Below are 20,027 nucleotides of genomic sequence, written 5' to 3' on the forward strand. Positions count from 1 at the left end.
GAGGAGCCAGAGCCTTACTGTTACCCAATAGCTCAGTAATTAAAGCATTCACCCAGGTTCTCTTTGACAGGATTCAAGCCCATCTTCCATATTCCAGGAAAATGCCTGAACTACCAGGATATGACCCTGGGGGATAGGAACTCTCACTGCTATATCACTTTGCATAAAAATTGAAGTACCCCAGCGACAAATCTTGAGAGCAGCCATAGAGGATGTCCCTGGAGCAGTCTTACCACAGAATTTCTGGGTCTAAACATACAAGGAGCACTAGTTAGGCAAGACAAGGTCAGAAGCATTCTTGCCAGGGTGTAATGCTGCTGTGGTGTAGATATACCCTTGAAAGCTCTCAAGTATGAGACACTCAGGGCATCTGTATACACAATGGGTTTTAGTCCTTATTAAACTAAATAGGTTTATAAAATTTAAATGTGTTTATTTTGGAGCGCTGCATCTGTGTTTACACACACTAGGTTTTCAGACAAATTAAGTTGGGTCCCTTCTCGGCACTGCAGGACAGTGGAATGTTCCAGTGCTGCCCCCCAGCCTGGGGCCCCCCACCCGTGGCATGCCCATGCCCATGCCCTGCCATGCAGCTGTGGAAGCAGGAAGATGGCAAACATGAAAAAAAAAGAAAAAGCCACACAAGGAAAAAAATGTGGAAACAATTCAGAAGTGAAAGCAATTCAAAGGGCTGAATTACAAAAAAGTCACAGTGCCATCTGGTGGGCAAAGAGACTCATTACAATTCTTTGAGTGCCTTAGTGTTTGCACGCAACAAATCCATGGATGCTGTATTTTAATTCCCAGCGAGCCAAACTAAACCATGTCTGAGGAATTTTAATTTAATGCACAAGAAAGACTATTAAAGCATTGGGAAATCCCACTCATGCAAACAGACATGCAGTTGCAGCGCATGAAAGAGCAAAAAACATGACATGTACATGAGCCCTCAGCGAATAAGATCTCAAGCACCTTGTCCCAAAGCACTTGCTGAACACCACACCCTGCACCTTAGTTTATCTCCCATTAGCTACTTTACAGCCCTCCAGGGATTCTGAGGATAAATTAATTAATTTTTGAAGTGCCCTGAAACTATAGGGAAGGGTCTTACAAATACCAAGATAAATTATTCATGTACTGACCTATTAAAATGTTTTAACTATGCAGCCTAGCCTTCCTCCCTCCTACTCATTCAATTAACTGGAACTTATTTGAATCCCCTTTGTTTTAGGAAGCAAAGAAAAAAAAGTCTTGTTTGTTGTTTGAACCAGGATAACTTTTTTTCTAAAACTTCAGTATTGAAGCTAAATAGAATTTTGGATCTGTGGTTCCAGCTCAAATGTTACCACTTGTCAGCCTTGTTACTATGATTACTTAGTGATAACCACTTCCCAACTGGAAACAAAATTAATCTGCTTACAAATATTTGCTCTGTGCTGTTTTAGTTTTAGTATGAATTAATTTCAGATTCCTTAAAATGCAAGCCACATTTTAATTTTTTTTTTTAAAACTATGCTTACCTGTTAGCATGCGTATGTTATTTTGCTTTGCATATGGGGTGAGCCTGATGTTCCAAGTGCATCGCCACTCCTGCCTATTATGGCATGGGATAGTGGATACCTTGGGGAATTATTATTCACATTCTCTTTATTTGGATCACCAGGCACCCTAACCCTTCAAAAAATAAGAAAGCAAATCTGTTTTACCTGTACAGCAGTGCCAAATCTTAGCCAGCTCCACTGTCTTCCATAATATTACATTCAGTTATCTTTATCTAAGCTACTTGACCAAAGTAAAGTTCATATTTTTCTCCCTTTCTTATTGGCTTTTAAATTGAATGTGTTATGAGATAATGGGGGCACAAATCCAAACCAACCCACTTCGTAGTGGTCCTTGAAAACTGTTAACTGTACTTTCCCAAACAGTTAAAGTTCAACAATTTTGACTTGGCCTGAATACAACTCTCTCAGCTTCTTTCCATTTCTAACATATTTTATGGTCAAAGTAATTGGTACAGAAAGTTCACTTTAACTCTTCCTGTCTTGTGCACAAGCACCAGTATATCATAGAAGTTGAGGTGAAATCCATGTGGTGTTTTCATGCTCCAGGTTTCTCTCCTATCTACCTTGTTTGTAACATTCTCCCAGGAGAAACCACAAGTGTTCAGATTCTCATGTTTTTTTCTGAGTAAAAATGGCTGCTCTGGGAGATAAATAGTCTGAGAACAACCAGCTTTTAAATCACTACCAGAAAAGTTTCTCCTAGGAGAGCAAATGTCTGTGTGTACTTTGGCTTCTTTCAGTTGAGAGCGTGAACATAGTCCACCAACAACCCTCCTTCTTCCCCTGCCCCCTTCCAGTCCCCAGGGAAACAGTATGTTTCTTCCTGGACTCTGCTGCTCCAGCCGGGAGCAGAACATGTACCCTTCACCCCTTCACAATTTCCACATTGTGTAACAGGGAAAATCACAGTGACCATAGGCAGTCTGGGTCAGCCAGTCAGGGCTGCCGCATGCATTCCTGTCACCAGGCAGACTAGGGGAGCCTGCAGAGTCTCCTGAGATGTGTGCATAGAGCCCTCCCTGGCTGCACAGTGTCAGCACTGCAAGCTCTCCACTCTTCAGGGCCTCAGCAATTGAATGTCTGTACATACAGCTCTGGGTAGGATTTTTTACCAGGAGAACAAACCTGGGAGAATTCTTCCAGATTAGTTGAATGCATGAATGCAGCTCTTATTGAACCTCCAGTGGCTGGGTCACTGGGCCCTTAGGTTAAATACATCCAACAGCTGAAGCAACACAGGGTCTCTAGAAATGCAGCCTCCTACCTCTTCTTAAGATCTGTGTCACTCCTCAGCATGTCTGGTTCATTGCCAGCCCCATTCCCCTGGGGAACTCGTCTTTCCCTAGGCCCACTCATTTTGACTAGGTTCCTTGCAACTTTTTGTCTTTCCCCAAGCCTCCTCACTGTATCTGTATTACAGGTCAAGCCATCTCCAGTGGAAACTCCTCTCTTCTTCCCTTTCTCTGATGTGTCCTTTTGCATCCCTGCCAGGGGATGATGATTCATCCCACTTGAAGGGTTGTTCCCTCCTTTCTCTTCCCATAATGGGAAAAACAGGGCCTGTTACATCACTCTACTTTCACAAGCTTGGCATAAATATACAATAGCATGTAAAATGTCCTGGCAATAGACAAACGAGTTATTATGTGATTTAGTTTTTATGTGCTCACAGCTACAGAGTAGTTACTATATACAATTTAATTCATGGGTGACTGGTGCCGCCTTAGTCAGGGGGGCATATAACTGCAGCCACTTCTGGGAATGGCTGCAGCTGCTTCTGGGAGCAAACACCAGCCGATTGCTGCAGCCACTCTCAGAAGTGGCCACAGACACTCCCAGAAGCGGCTGCAGCTATCGCAGCTATCGGCTGGTGCTTGCAGGAGGGGCACCTGCACTCTTGCCTGCCCCCCGTCTATCACCTAAACTGGGAGCACGGCCAGACAAGTGGTGCACTGGTGCTCTCAGGGAGTGCAACCCCTGTGTGTCACCACTGATTTAATTACTTATTGCAAAAAGGGCACATCTACACATGACACTGTGTAGCTGTAGTGATGCATTATGGTGACATAGTTACCATGTGTGTCTACATGTGGCCAGCAGCTACTTCACTGTAGTGATGCACTCCCTCATTATGGCACACCAGTATGGAGAAGTAGCAGCTAAAAATAAATGTGTGCCTGGTGTACAGTACAGTATGAACTGCTACTGCTCTGTGCTTTAGTAGTACTAAATTAGTACAAAAGAAAGTACTAAAGCATGCTGTAGTAGCAACATTGCCATACAGGCATGTGTAGATGTGTCCATAGGGTAATAACAGCCCACATAAGTGGCTAGGCTTCAAACTGTCTAGCAGGTTCTGCTGGTTTTGCAGCCCTCGGCTTTTCCCAATAGTTTTCAAGTTGTGCTAGCGGGTACATTTTACAAGCATCTAACAGCATCTGAAAGTATTATCCTTGTATACAAAGTTACCTGCTCTTTTTTCATTTTAAATCTTCATCAGAAGTAATTTTAGTGGCTTCACAAATATCCAAAATTCATCTGTCACTAAAATCCAAGCATTTTTAAAATTTATAGTTAACAAAAACTAAATAAAATAACTAAATCTAAATGTCTAATTTTAGTTCAGAACTTCTGGCATAAGTGGAGTTGTCTGCCCCTCTATTCACTGTGTGACCGCCAGGCTTCGATTAACTGCTCTTGAGCGGTTTTTGCTTTGCAGATAGATGTCAAACACCTGTTGGGATCTTGTTGGTGCCGGAGTAGCTCTCTTCTCTCCATGTCCCCAACCCCATTCTCGCCCGCCACGACTTGATGTTCCTCAGTGTGAGGGGTCAGTTGACAGGATACCCCGTGGCCCAGGATCTCCCAGCGGTCACTCAGGGGGCTCCGCCACCCCTACACCCTGGCCTCACGCCACCTTCAGTGCATCCCTCGCCTGTTGTTTTTGTTCCCAGCTGTGGGGTGACGCCACCTGGCCTGCCTCTAAGTGACTGCGACTCCCAGCTCTTATGCTCACTGTCAGGCTCGGCCCCACGACCCTCCTTGCCTGCACCACTTCCTTCAGGGGAAGGAAAATCAAAGGAAACTATGGCCTCACAGAGGCTTCCCTTCAGCCTCAATCTGCGGGCACACTCCCCTAGCTCTCTATCCCTTAGCCAGGGTTGCCTGGCTATGAATGAAACAACCAAAATGCTGACCACCCAGTGTCTCCCTATCCTCTAATCGGTCTACTCCAAGCCCTCCCCAGCTCCCTTCTGGCCCGACCTGGACCGATTACCTCCAGTGTTCTGCCCTCTTGCTCGATACTCTATCTGCACCTGGTGGCGATGCCCACCCCAATAGTACCCCCTTAGGGCTCTCCTCCCTGGCAAGACTAGCTCCGTGCCCTGTCATCCTGGCACCCCACCTGTGGGTCGCTTCACCCCCTGGTGCTCTTCCAGCCACGTCCTCAGGTGCTGTGCCTCCAGCTCCAGCATTGTCCGGTGCAGTCTCCAGTCAGGAAGTTTGGCCCCACTCTGTCCGTGTCCCAGCCAGCTCTCCTGGTTCCACGATTCTTGCAACAGAAGCTCCTCTTGTTGACAGCTGCTGCTCCTCACCTGGGCTATCTGCCCCCTCTGCGGCTGCAGCTGCCATTTTTATCGCTGCCGGCTGGTGTCCATCAGTGACGTCACCAGCTGGCCGCAATTGAACAAAAAGGCGGCTAATGAGCTGTGCAGGCTCCTCCCTCTGCCTCGTGCATGTCCCGTCCTGAGCTGCAGGTGAGTCCCATTCATTACTTTGCCTCCCGGGACACACTGGTAAAAGAATTACCATGCAATAAATATTAGCAGAGCATTCTGGTGATAATGATCAATTTGATTGTAATCCATTAGTATGAAAACTATTTGTAAATGGTAACTGTACAGTCTTTAAAGAAGCAGCACAAGATACAGTTGATGCAGTCTACATTAAGTACCTAACTGAGCAATTTCTATATTTGTTGGAATTCAGAAGATGTGGAATATCACTGCTTCAAGGAATGGGTTTGGATGGACAAGGTATCATAGGGTATATCTCCTGTGGAATCCACAGTGTGAAGAACATTCATATGTAACCATGTCTTCAGTCCATGTAGCCTTCTCCACTTATGGTTAGTCCCAAACCACTTGAATAGTGCCCCAGCTCCTCTCTTCTACATGAATCTTTCAGTATTCTTCACCTTCCTTAAGGTGTACACTGAGGTCAGGAACAGCTACTGTGATTGTTTTTGCAAGATCTGAACTAGGTATTTGTGCCAAGGGAGGGGTGGGAAAGGGCAATCTAGGTGTGAACTACTGGAGCCAGGGCAGATTCCAAGCAAGTAGAGGTCCAGTGATACATCGGTTTGATATTGGATCGGCACTGATATAAAGAAAATTGATTGTATTTGAAATTGGCCTGCTGGGGCCTAAAATGTGGCAAATTAATGCCCTGTGCATGCACGTAGCCACAGCGCAGCACATAGGTGGTGAGGACCACAGCCCAGCAGATTGGAGAGCTGCATGCAGCTGGTAAGTCTGTTGTAGTGGAAGGGGAAGGTGCAGGAAAAGGATGCGGGGGCAGGGGGCAGATCAAGGACCCTGCAGTGAGGGAGGAAGTGGGACTGGGTCTGCCCAGCCGGGGCAAGGTGGGGTGTAGGATGGAGCTGCAGCTTATCTGGGGGGCATGAGGAAGGGGTAGGCAGCTTCCGCTGTTGTGTGCACCCCAAGAGGGCATGGGGAGGTATGCCCCCAGATCTGCATGACGGAGGGAAGGGTGAGGTGGGTTAGGGCCAGCCTGCATGGGGCTCTTACCTGAGGGGGCTAGGCTGAGCTGCACTTAGGGTGGATAGCAGTGGCACTAACATGGGGGGTTGGAGGGGCAATGGAAAATTTTGGAGTGGCTGCAGTCCTCCCTCCTGTAGCGCCCTCCAAGCACCACCACTTCGCACCCTGAGCACAGCCTGGCCCAGCCCCCACTGGGAAGAGCCCTTCAAAGTCCTGGCCCCACCTCAGCCTGCCCCATGCAGATCCACGGGCACACACCCCATGCCTCCTGGGGTGTGCGGAGTGGTGGGAGCCACCCGCCCCCCTCCCTGCGCTCCCCAGATGAGCCACAGATCCATCCTGCACCCTGCTGTGCCCTAGCTGGGCAGCACCTGCCCCAGCCCCACTCCTTCCTGCACTACAGGGGCCTTGATCTGCCCCCTCCATGCCCCTCCCCTTCCACCACAACAAACTTACCATCCAGACACTGCTCTTCAAGCTACCAGGCTGCATATCTGAAATCAGATTGGTATTGGCTGATATGCCTCCTTAAAAATCAGCTATTGGTATCAGCCTCAAAAATCTCTATTGGTGCACCCCCACAAACAAGTAATATGTTGTGATAACTTGTTCATCCTGAAGCCTCTCTGAGATGATCAAGTGAATTTTTATTTAGAAAAAATAACTATTCCTTCCTTCCATAAAAAAGGATTTTAGCAGAATCACAGATTGGGTTTTGTTATCTTATATTCTGTGTTTATTCATTTATTTAGCCCATAGGATTTAGGACCGTGTAAGAGCCTTGAGCCAGTAATATTTCTGTGTAGGGAACTTTTTGCTTTAGAACCCTAACTAAATCCATGGCTTACTCTCACCAGCATGTTATCAGTCCTACAATTAATTGTTTTGCTTTCTTTCATCACTATTGGAATTTCATTTGTTTCTTGATTAGAAAGAATTTGAAGTTTCTTCTCATTCTCTCAACTTTTGTTTTGGGCAATTACTCAACAATGTATTTAGAATAAGCATTCTACATATGTTTGCATTTGTATTTACTTTGGCATAGTACTTATATTTAGTATGGCATTATTGAACCAAAGCAACTTCAGATGACTGCAATTCCACTTAAGTCAGAGAAGAGCAAGTGACATGAACAAGTAGGTATTACAAACATATCCATGAGTAAACAAGTCACTTTCCCTAGATAAACATTACAAAGTGAATATCACATCTGTTCAACAATCTGATTTATTGCCTGGAAAAGCCTGCTTAGATTTAGCCAATATTTCTATTTGGTCACTAGAATAGTCATAGCATTCTGGAGAAAAACTACAAATTTAGCATAAAGAGCTGAAAGTTAAAGAAAAAGATAACAGGTGCTATTTATTTCCTACTGTGCATCTTTCTCTGGACATTCATGGCAAGACAACTTCAGAGACCAGATCCTATTCGCACCATAACTATTTGCCAGTCCAAAGGGAGCCCAGGATCATGACCTGGCTATTTAAAAGCTGGGTGCCCAGTGAACTGGTGAGGTCCTGGGGCCAGGACCAATAGCTGATTGTCAATCCTAGCCCCAGGACTGCACTGGAGCCAGTTCAAGACTTTGGTGGAGTCCCAGTGCTGGGATAAATAATCAGCTGACCAAGACCACTCTGGCTCCTAGAGCCCCAGGGACTGGGATGTCAGAAAACCTCATGTGCAGCCTACCTGCACAAGCAGTTTTTTTAAGATCCTTGTCCTTTTTTAAGATCCTTGGGATCTGGAAGAGGTTCCCTGATTTCAGGGTCCCCATGTGCTGGGGATGTCAGAAAAATGTGTATGCAGCTGAGCTGTGCACACAGTTTTTAAATGCCCTGGTGCATGGGGACCCTGGGATCAGGGAATCACTCCCTATCTCATAGTCCCTGTGCCCAGAATATGTCAAGTGCTTTGCTCTGCAGTTCCCTGGGGCTTCCCACACCCTGGCACACCTGGCCCAGCTGATAAACTCCCCTGACTTGGCACCCTTAAAATAGAGAGGTGTCGCCCCACACAGCTGTCAGTCTGCCAACACTGGGGAGGGGACCAGCCAACCAAGCCCCACCATGAAGCCAGCATTAGACTGCATGGCCAGGACTCTGCCACACATTCAGTTTAAGGCACAATGGAGACCAGCTACAAAATTATTACATATTTTGCAGAATAATTTTGTGGCTTGTTTCTTGTTTTCACATGCCATTAATTGCCTGATTTTGTGGCCAGGCTACTATTTAAGATATGATGAACTAGTTGATCATGTCTTAAGTGTAACATTTGCCAGGGGCTTCTGTCTCCTTCTCAGTCTCTGCCTCCACATGGAACCAACTTCCAGCTCTTGACAAGCAGCTACTAGTATAGTGGCTGGTTATGCACCAGTACATTTACAGTTGTTTCCATCTAAAACACAGATATCCCTCCTGATACTTTGGTGGCTGGTCAGCAAGTGTAAAGATATTTTGGAAATTATCCACGGTTGTTTCATAGACAGAACTGTAATTGCCACTAATTATTGTAATAATTTTACATAAAAAGTAAAGTATGTGGGCAAGAGCTAAGTAATTTTGCTTATCTCCTGACTATTATCATTAGGCTGTTCAACTTTCTTTCAAACAAAATCAACAAAAGTTTCAACCAGAAGGAGTACTAGAAATCCATTTAATAACCATATTTTTAAAAATATTTTCTCAATAAAGTTTTACATATGATGCAAGTACCTAATGGTTGTAGACGCCTTAATAAATCCCATTCTTCAGCTTTGAACTGATTATTGGAGAAAGAAGAACCTGCGAATGTGTTTCATGCTATCATTAATTTTTCAATTATGTGTTGATATATGTTCACATGAAATTGGGGGTTACTTTGGTGAGGGGGAGGAGAACCAGGGGTAGTAAGTACCACAACACATCATTAATATATCCATCCATCCATCCATCTCGCAAACCATATTTTTTTCTCCTCTTCATTAACTCAGTTTTGGTTAATAAAAGAGAATAACTATCAGAGTTCAAGAAAGTGGGAACCGTATTAGTAGAAATGACTGTGGCCAACTTTCTTTTTTTAAGAAGTAAGTCCCAGGGGTGTTCATCTTATATATACTCTTTGTTTGCCTAAATAAAATCAGTGCCCAGAAAGTCAAGATGAAACCAAAGACATTAGGAAATGAGGGGTAAAAGGAATAGTAATGGATATGTTACAATAAAAGTAATACGAGAAATGATACTTTAAAAGACTTCAAAAAGATTCCAGACTGAGAGGTCTGAAAGGCAAATCTTCTTTTTGTATTCACATTAGAAGCAGTACAGGAAGCTGTTGTAGATAATGGGTCTCTGCAAGAGAAATGGGTGTCTGTAAAATTGGATTCTGCTCTTAAAAATAACAGTAAAATGGCAATCAATCTTTGTTGTTTCTCAGTGACTTTGAAACCCAGCTATGACTATTCTTAATTTTTTGAGTACAAAGATAATTGTTACCATTTGCTAACGCTGCCCATTTGTCCTCAGCTCTAAACGTTGTGCTTGGTATTTTCTGTCTTGTTCACTGTTGTTAATAAATATTCAGTAATTCAAATTATGGCCTCATGAATATCCATAAAGATCCACTGGTTTTAAATTATATTTCAAGTACACCTTTGAGAGGCTGAACTTAATAAGTATCAGCACAGAGATAAAGAATAGATTTAGTCTTACCGTTCAAATTCAGTTAAAAATTCTTTTAGCATTATATAAGGAAGAGTACATTTGAGCTCAGTCTCTCATAGTTTAATAGGTACTACAATATTTACAGAGTAAAACAAAACAAAGCTAATTTTTATCGCTAGTGTAAGAAAAATGACTCAATGACCAACACAGTGCATGAAGGACCTATCTTAAGAAGTTATTTGCAAAGCAGACACATACTTCCAGAAGGCACACTTAAAAGAGTGACAAAATAGTCCGTATTCATTCCCTTTAATGCTCTCAATTCTCTCAAAAATGCTAAGGCTGAATGCAGTGGTGTTTTTCAGCATGTGAACTCCTGCTTACAGTGCCTGCTTTCAATGCCTGAACTAGACGTCAGTAATTTCATATGGGTTAACAAATTGCTGAAGGTGATAATTTTTTATCTGACAAAGGATGTATGAAATGATTGGGCTTTGTGCTCTATTGCCATCCAGTTGAGTCATCAAGTCCTTTGCTTATTACATTAAAATGTGGAGTCCAACAATATTGGTGTATTTAACTTGCACAGTTGCAAGTTGTTAAATGGTCTTGTAAACAACAGTTATCAAATACATACAAATGACGTGCAGATTATACATACAAATACATTGCTTAAAAATGTTTGAAACCTCTCTCATTACTTTTTGCTAAATATCTTCTCTATAGTGCAAAGTTAGATATTGAAGTGAAAATTATAATTTGTTCCATCATCATGCAAAAATCATGATAAACTTTTCTATAATCTCCATTGTAAATATTAAATGTCAAGTTGCTAAACTTACTAGCATCTTAGGGAACTTTAGTTGTTGTTCTGAGCTTCTTCTGATCCTTAGTGTCCCTAAGTGTTCTTGAGAGATTAGGATAACCTTGAGTTAAATCAAAACAAAAGAAAAAGCAGAAGTAATTTATGGCAAGCAATACAACCATGGACGGGATTATGATGATAAGGGAATAGCCCTGGAACATGACAAATGCAAATAAGTCAGGCAGTAATGTACTGCATGTTTAAGGAGGGCTTACATAATAGGTGAGCAGTGAGAAAATGATTTCACTTCCAATATGGTAGAAGTTGATATGTTTTGTGAACAGCAATAGTGCTGCTCTTCAGTAAGCAATGCTGCTTATCAATTCTTTATTTCCCCATTTGTAAGAACGCTTGATAAGGACAAGGAAAATCAATTCAAATATGCTATTTTGCATATTTTTAAAAGTGTGTGTTTATGAAATTAATTTTAAATGAGACAGCCAGTTCAAAATACATTTATGAATGAGTTATCACAACTGTATTTAGAGCAAGACAAGACATTCCCTAGGTTATTCTTCTACTGGTGAAAGGTAGTTATGGCAACAAAAAGTAACTGAAGGTTAATAGCTGAAAAATGTTCAGAAAACAAAAATCCAATTTCCTTCTGTTGTGGTCAAAATTACCCAAAATAGAAGATAAGCAACAATAGGCTACATTTTTGTAGCCTGTTCTCCAGCTTAACTTTACAAAATTCCTCCCCTCACTTTGAAATCATTTCAGATTCCTCTAGCTTTTGTTGTTTGACTTTTACTGGAATTTGACATGGCAATGTGCAAGTAGGGTATTACATTTATTCAAAATGGAAAAGACTTTTCTCACTACAATAGGTACTCTCTGTCATCCATTACTACTTCATATTCAGAGTTTCAAGGCTGTTCCATTCTCTGTACGTCTATAAAATTGTTCCACTGTTGGCAACTCTACAATGAAATTTTAAAATCTGGATTACCTCTGGCCTGGTAGGTATTCTCATACCTGAAAAAGGAATAATTCCAAAAAAACCTTGGGGCCATAATACATTTGACTGCTAAACTATTCCCTCACTGATAAAGACCCACCATTTTGCACTCACTAGACTCTAGTGAATCTTCAAGGCCATCTGTTATCTGCTTGTTTCAGAGATTATCTGCTTCTGCATAATACAATGCTCTAATCCTTTGTTTTTGGCAATACAATCTCCCATAGTTATTCACAGAGTTAACCAACAGCAGAAGTAGAAAGTAGATCATGAGGAAAGATGCATTTTCAGATGAGAGTTGAACAGAGACAGACAGTCATTAAGGCAGATACAATTAAGTTCTTTAACAGACAGAATGCCACATTTTGAGAAAAAATGGGACATAACTAACATAGCCCTGTCTGCATTGTAATTTATTTTAAGCTTTTTTATGGCGCTTATCATTGTAATATCTGAGCATTTCATCAATATCTATTGCTTGAATCCTACAACAACATTCCTATAAGGTAAAGAAGAATCATTACTGCCATTTTACAGATGGGAAACTAAAGAACAACGGTTATGGATTTGCTGTTCAGCCGTGCTAATTGCTGCAGCTCCGAAAATCTTCATTTGCAGTTAGGGGTTATTAATGCTTCCAAAAATCAGGCACTGAGGGGATGCAGGAATTCTGTGTCATAGCTATGAAGAAAAATCAAGAGCCACAAAAGTTATCCTACCTCTCCAGATATTTTTGTTGATAGTCCTCAGAATATTAACTCTCTTTGGTAATACTGGAGTATATTGTTTCCAAGAAGTCCTGTTTTCAGTGGCCCCAAATGTAGGCAAATCTATCCAATAATTTTAATGATTAAAACCATTATCAGGACCTGCTCTGTTTCCTTTCTCATGTAAATTTGCCCCTGAATTCTTTTTTAGCAAAACTGTTTCAGCTGAGTTCAGACCTTCAAAGTAAAAATCATACCTGTTTCTGGTTACCTTTTCAGATTGTATTTAACAAGGTTTGGCATAGCTGTTTTTTTGAATGTTTCTGTGGGTATACTGTGCTTTCGTCTACCCAAACAAATGTGGCTTTGTGCTATGGATGGATTTATCCTTATATAATTAAATCCAATATTCTCTCAGAAAAGCTCACTTTCAATCTTATGGACTTTTATCTCAGCTATGATTAAGTTTTTTAGTTGTATCCCTGGGGAGTATAGAAACTTCATTCACAGATTAACAATTGGCAGAGAGCCTCAGGTAATATCCACAGGCATTTCAATTTATAACACACTGAAGTGGTTAAATATTGAAAGATAAACAGCAACAAAAATTAAGAAGATTCGACCTTGATGGCTGGAAAGTTATGTAAATATTTCCTTCTCCTGTAGTGTAATGTTATTAATATCCTGAAACAAGATCACACCTAGAAATAGTCTAATTGTCAGTAATTTGGAATTGTGCCCAGGTTTAAGGGATTTAGGATGAAACCTAAATAGTCATTTAATAGAAACTTTTTTCCCTTTTGTTTGCCAGGGGAATAGTTAGAGAAAAAATAATACCCCAAATACCAGGGAACTCATCATGACAATTTGACTAGAATTATGCAATGACCCAGACAAAGTGAGAACTGGGAGGCATTTTGGCAGGTACCAGCTAGAGAGAAAAATGTTCATTAGGAGCATTAAACACAACAAATGTTACTTTACTCACTCGTATGTTAGCTCTCACTCTCCCTGTAGTTCGGTCATTGTTTGGCTTTTATCTAGTTTTGTCTGCTTCTCCATCCATGCTCCATTTGCTTTTTGAGACCTGGACTTTACCACTGAGTTTGACAACATCTAAGAATTCATCCATTCAAAAGTGCCAAAGAGAAAGTCCTGGCAATTCTCTAAATGAGCAAAGCATCACAGCAGTTTGCAGACCAATATTCTTGATCCCAGTAAAACAGATTCTGTGGTCTAATAGCTGTGTGGGAGAGCTTGTGTAAAGCAAATTGGGACTATTCAGATGCCCTGTGCAACCCCTGTGCAAAAAGTATCTAGCTCATTATTGAAAATTGCTTTCAAGTAACTGAAATATGAAAGGTGCTATTATAGTATCAAATTCTACTCTATTCTGTATTTCAGATTCCTGATTAGAAGAATATATGGGCCAGCAGGCCCCCTATTAGTATCTTACCTATGTACTTTACCCTTAAATTTCTTGCTAAGTATCTTTTACCACTAACAAAGGTTGATGACTGCTTATTCTAATATTTTGTTGTTACCAATTTAAATGATTCATTTGTTGTTACACTAGATTTATTATTTTAGAAAATTCTATTCAGCCCTCCATTGTCAAAGGTAGATGCTTGTAAACTACTGAGGTGAATGAGAGCTGTGTGATTTGGGGCTAATCTCATTTTGTAACATTATAACTATGTGTTCTTGGAAGTACCTTTTTAGATGAACTGTACATTGTAGAACATGCTGGTATTGTGAAACCCTGTTTCTTATGAATGAATATACTAAATCAGTGCTGCTCAACTGTTTTGGCCAGTGGGCCAGATGGGTGGATGCCCTGTCTATAACTTGGCCAGATCTGATTGTTGGTCCAGAAACAGCCCCCAGGGCAGGTACAACAGAGTCCCTCCCATCCAGTTTCAGGGGGATGCGAGAAGGGGAAGGAGAAGCACCCAGCCCCAACCCTTGTGTGCTGGGATAAAGGGATCGTGGCCCAGCCCTACAGGGAGAAGGGTGTGTGGACTGACCCCAAACTAATTGTGCAGGGAAAGGGGGCATAGCCCACCTCCAACTCTATGCGTGGGGCTTGGGAATTTGGAAGCGGAGGAGAGCAGCTGTATTGCCACTGCTCCCTGGCTGCCACATTTCCTGACCCGTGGTGAGCCCTTTGGACCAGATGTCATGATGCCATGAGTCAGATTTGAGCTGGGGTTTGAGTACCACTGTACTAAATTATTTTAATACATCGCCGATTATAAACTGAAATGTTATTTAGAGTCAATCTCCATGCATCCTGTGAAAGGAATATCTTTACTATTGGACAGTTCCACAGAAATGCTTTTTCCTGACAAGTACCGTTCACCTGTAATCACCTAGATGTGGACAGGATGTGTTCTCTTACACTTAGAAGGCAAGCTGAGCTGCCAAGAATTTGAGGCTCTATTCTTGGGTCTATCATTGATGTACTGCATGATCTGAGCAAGTTATTCAAGACAGATGGACCTCAATGTACTCATTTAGGAATAATGGCCCTTCTAATTGTTCTCCTATATAAAGAACAACAGGGCTTTGAGATCTTCTGATGAGAAGCACTAGAAAATTTAAATTATTACTAGGATTTAATCACATCATGAAAGCATTTTGTCTAAGGTTGTGGCAGATCACACTGCCCACCCCCAGACATGCTGTAGGCGATTCACCTGACACTTGCAATGTACCCTCCCCCCGCCCCGCCAAGAACCTTTAATTTAAATCCACGCTTGGTTTTCAGAAGTAATTTCTCTGCAGTTTGGTAGTCAGGGGCAATGGATCTCAACTAATTTAAAGCTCTCAGCTGAGCTTTAAAAAGTGTCTATGCCACTCTTGAGAGGGAGCAATAGGAGTTTGCTAAGCATAAGCCAAAATTAAGAGTTTCTCAGATAAAAGAACCTGTTTATGCTTTGCTGCTGCTTGTGTGATTTATATTGCTTGGTGTGGAGTAAAAATATTATGCGTTTTGAAAACAACACTTAAAGGGCCAAAGAGGATTTTTCATTTGGGCAGAATTTGGAAGTTGCAAGTCAAAAAATCCTTGGAAACAAGGGTAAGGTGAGAGCCATAAAGCTGGGAAGCTGGGTCCAAGCTCCTGGCTCTGTAATAGGAAGTCTGGGAGCACCAAGCACCCCAGCAGAAGACTGATTTTCTGCTGCAAAGGTGGGAGCTGGTGCAGCAATCTTGAGACCCTTGAATTGAGGTGGGTGTCTCAGGCTTCTCGCTCAAACATAGAAGTCACGGTTCTTGGGGCTTCCAGTTTCTTGTTGCTGAGCCAGAACCCAAACCCTGGCTCCCACGGCTTCCAAAACTCTGTTACATATCTTGGGTTCTTGTGCAGAAATCTGGAAGCCCTGAAGCTGCCAACTCTCAGACGTTGCTTAGGGCAGGGGAGCCCCATTCTGGATTCTCCAGCTCTGAAGCAATGTGAAGACAGCGTTTGGGAGCCTGGGTTCCTTAGTAGCTGGCCAGAACTGCAGGCAGGACACTGGGCATGTTTCTGGCAGCTCCCCCCTTGTGTGGGCTACTAGCAAGCCTGAGCTTCCAGAGTTTGCAGTTTTGGCAGACTGCTCCGAGCACAATGCTAATGTAACACACCAGGCAGGTAGGCTGCAAGTCACAAGCTTAAGGGATTTTCCTTTCATAGAAAAATGTTAAACTTTCAGGTTATTTCTGAATTAGAATTAAACCAGCTTCCAAATATCGAAATCCTTTGTGAAACAGCATTACTTTTCTCCATGCGGCTCTAGCTATAAGGAAGAACTAGCAGAAAGGGGGAAGAATGAGTCATGAAAAGTTACTGCTTGAACACTTGAGGGCTGTTAAGGCACAGTGACTGAATTACTACAGTCAACCTTCAAAACTTACTTTGTCTATAAGAGCCAAAAGCTTGGGAACACAAAGAACAAAAGGGTTTTATCAGCTAAAAATATTTTCACTCTTAAAACAGCAGGGGCTTATCTGGTGAAAACAGGCCAGGTAGGGACATCTAGAAGGTTATTTGATGAAGTTCGGCCTGATAAATTGTCATCAGGAGGTGGAAATCCTTTAGTTCAGATACACATATTTTAAAAACTATTCCAGCCTCAAAAATTCTCTTTTTTTCCTAGCAATAAAATGAATACTTTAGTTTTAAGATGACTGTTGTAACTGTGCTCTGTTGTAACAGAGTCCCAAATGGAAGAATAACCAGAATGTATACTGCAGAATAAGCACAGGAAGTAGCAAAAAGCCTGTTCTAAGAGTGTGAGAAGAGTAAATACACATGCTTTGACAGCTAAGGTTGTCTTCTCAGAGCGACTAGAAAGGTGAAAAAAGTGCAGTCAGTCCTGTATGATACATTTCCCGATATTAAAATTATTTAGCTGATATCATTACAAAAACAACAAGATAGAAAATTCTAGGCTTTGGGGACCATTCTGTCTTCAGCCAGAAATTGCATTAACACTGGAGTTTAAAAAACTGCAGTAATGTGTGTCAGTTCAAATGTTTCTTGCATAACCGGCCTCATATTTATATCTTTTTAAGAAGCTGTTTTGAATGAAGAAGCTATAGAAAACATGGTATGATCTATGAGAACTGTAAAAACATGTTGTAATCCTGCATATTTATGACAAGGGGCTGAGCTCTTTCAGAGGCTGATTGAAAGAAGGGAAAAGATATTTAAAGATGGGTATTTTATGTAATTGTAATAGAAAGGAAATGGCTTTTAGCTATGTACGAGCATCAAACAATCAGGATTCAATCAGAAATCGAATTTTTATTTAAAAAGTGTAATGTGGCTGTTCTGTCATTTGCATTTGCCACCATGCTGTATAAAAATCATGAATTTCCCTGGTGACCCTGGTGGCTTTAGGCTACAATCTTTTCTTTTGATACAGACAAGCATGGAACAAAATATTTTTTTAACAAAGGAAGAGAAGAAAAAAGGTCAAAGCAGATTCTTAGAACATGTTCCAACAGACTACTCCAATATCTATGACCTTTAGTTATAAGCTGAGTCCAGTTGAAGTTTAGAAATACAAATCTTTCTTCACAAAAGATAAGCCCACATGAAATTTGTTTGGTTTTGTATTATGTTTCAAATGAGACCTCAGCAAAAGATTCATGGAAGGTTTGGGAATCTTCCTTGCAAACACATGACTTATTTCAAGCAAACTGGAATTTATCCTCAGATCAGAACTGTGTGACAGATATACCATTTAAGCAGACGCCTAAGTATCTACTTAACACTTTTCATTAAAAGACCCTGTTTTATTTGCTTTTAACTTAACAAACAGTCACCTTTTGGGCTTAAATTTCACATGCCAAGTAACTACTTCTTGATGCCTTTTTCTTCCTTTTTAAAATTCAGAAAGATCAGTCAAGCTGTTCTAGAGAGCAAGGCTAAATTGTAACTATATATTGGACCACTGACCAAATTATGACAATTTTATCTTTGAAAAATTCTAGCACCTCCAAATGGGAGTGGGGACTCAAAAGTTGGTGAAGTTTAGAGGAATGCCCTCTGTGGTGGGCTAATAGGGGGCACTCCTGCACTGAGCCACCCACCTCACTGCACCAAACCATCTACCAAGCTCCAAGTTCCTCCCTGTGGGTGCCTTGCATCTGGCCGACCCCCTCCTGGAACACACCCGCTAGCCTGGGGGTACCGTTGCCACCCCCCAGGGGTTCCAGTCTGTCTTAGGGCCCCATGTCCCCTGGGGTACACAGGCCTTGTAGACTTTGAGGGTGCTTCACCTACTGTGAGATCTGGGGGGTGTTTTCTTTAGCCCGAAGCACCAAAAGTAGCCTCCCTTAGTCAGCTGAACTAAGGGGGCACAAAGGCATACCCAATTCCTGTCTTAGCAAGTCCACTAAACTTGTTATTGTGGAGAGCTTTATTGGTTATAGAGGATAGGCTTGGGGAAGGTTAGAGAAGTATCAAAGAATAACCTTAGAGCAAACAGTGTCAGCTTAGTCATTGGTTGATACACTTCTACATTACAGTGAGCTGTATATCTAGATAGGTTTCAGGTAGTTTACGTTCTTCAGCATCCTGAGAAAAAGAGTGAGAGGAAGAATGTTGCAGCTGTTCCAGTTGCTGTGTGTGTCCTTATCATGGCTGCTTCCCTCCCTCTGGGCAGTCTTAGGTTTATATAACCCTTTTGACATCACCCAACAGGTCCTCTCATGCTGACCAATCAATTTAAAAAGCATCATTGCCCACCTAAGATGTAGGCTCCGCTTCCATGTCATGAGGTTATTGCAAAAACAAGAGAGAGGTAGAGTTTCCACCCTCTTACCTGAGGGTCCTCAGTTACACAGTGAATGACAGACAGGTGAGAAGACAATGACAAAGAAAGAAAAAAAATCTGGTAGATGAGACAGGGAAGAGACTGAGATGGAAATCCTCAATAGCCTCTCTCAGGGATGTACCTTTTATCATCCCCTTGGAAGTCTAACTAGTTTCTACTAAAATTAAAAACTTCAGCTTCCCCATGCTACAGCTTAATAGTGGAACTCTCTTAAAATTCACTCTTAAGTGAAAATCCATCATTACCCCACAGCTCCTACCTGCAACCAGACTGTGCTTGTTCATCCACATAGAGCAACTAAACCTACTCCCTTCCACCCAGGGCCACAGAAGTAAAGCTGGACATGGAGAGTCAGGCACTGCAAGTGAGAGCAGGAAGCCTGTCCACACTTTTCTCTCAATGTTTATCCCATGTAACAGTTGATATCAGTTTGTGTGTGATAATATTTCTTTAAAAATGATGAAATTTTGAGTCACCTTCTGTTCCCACAGGAAGGCCAAAGCAAGGTTAAATACAGAGGAACTTGTGTGAAAGAAGGTCAACAGAAGCAGAGATGTTACATAAGAGGTCCCCACGTGTGTACGTTTGCTATTAGTTGTATTATGTACGCTATATATATGCAGCCTCTCCTTCAAGGGTTTTGAATGTTTTTCAGCCATTGTTGCTTTAAACAAAATTAGCTGTACATAATGCTGATAAATGTTCCCCCCCAAATATGATCACCCTCCTTCAGGCCACATCTGCATGGAGATTAATATACTAGAAAAAACCTTTCATCTTCTTAAAACATCAAGAGTAGGCATTTTGAAATGGTCAAGTTGATTTCAAAATCTACCTCTCAACACACACACACACACACACACACACACACACACACACAGAAACTTAAGTTGTTGTAGGAAGAACTAACAGAAGAAACATGGCTGAAGAGGGAGAAAAGGAGGAAAGCAAAACTTCCAAAACAAGGAGTCTTTTTGGGAGAAAGGATGATCTTGTATTTAAGTATTAAGTCACAAGAATCTGATTCAATTCAATGCTCTACTAAAGGCTTCCTGTTTGATGTTGGGCATATCCCTCTTATTACCTCTATGCTTAGTTCTCCATCTATAAGTGGAACTGGTAATAGTGCCCTCTTTCTTAGGGGTTGTGGAAGGACAGAGATATTGAACATTTTGAAGCACTCAAAA

The sequence above is a fragment of the Gavialis gangeticus genome, unplaced genomic scaffold (genome assembly GCF_001723915.1).
Source record: "Gavialis gangeticus isolate Ggan-Ray unplaced genomic scaffold, GavGan_comp1, whole genome shotgun sequence".
NCBI classification, from domain to species: Eukaryota; Metazoa; Chordata; order Crocodylia; family Gavialidae; genus Gavialis; species Gavialis gangeticus.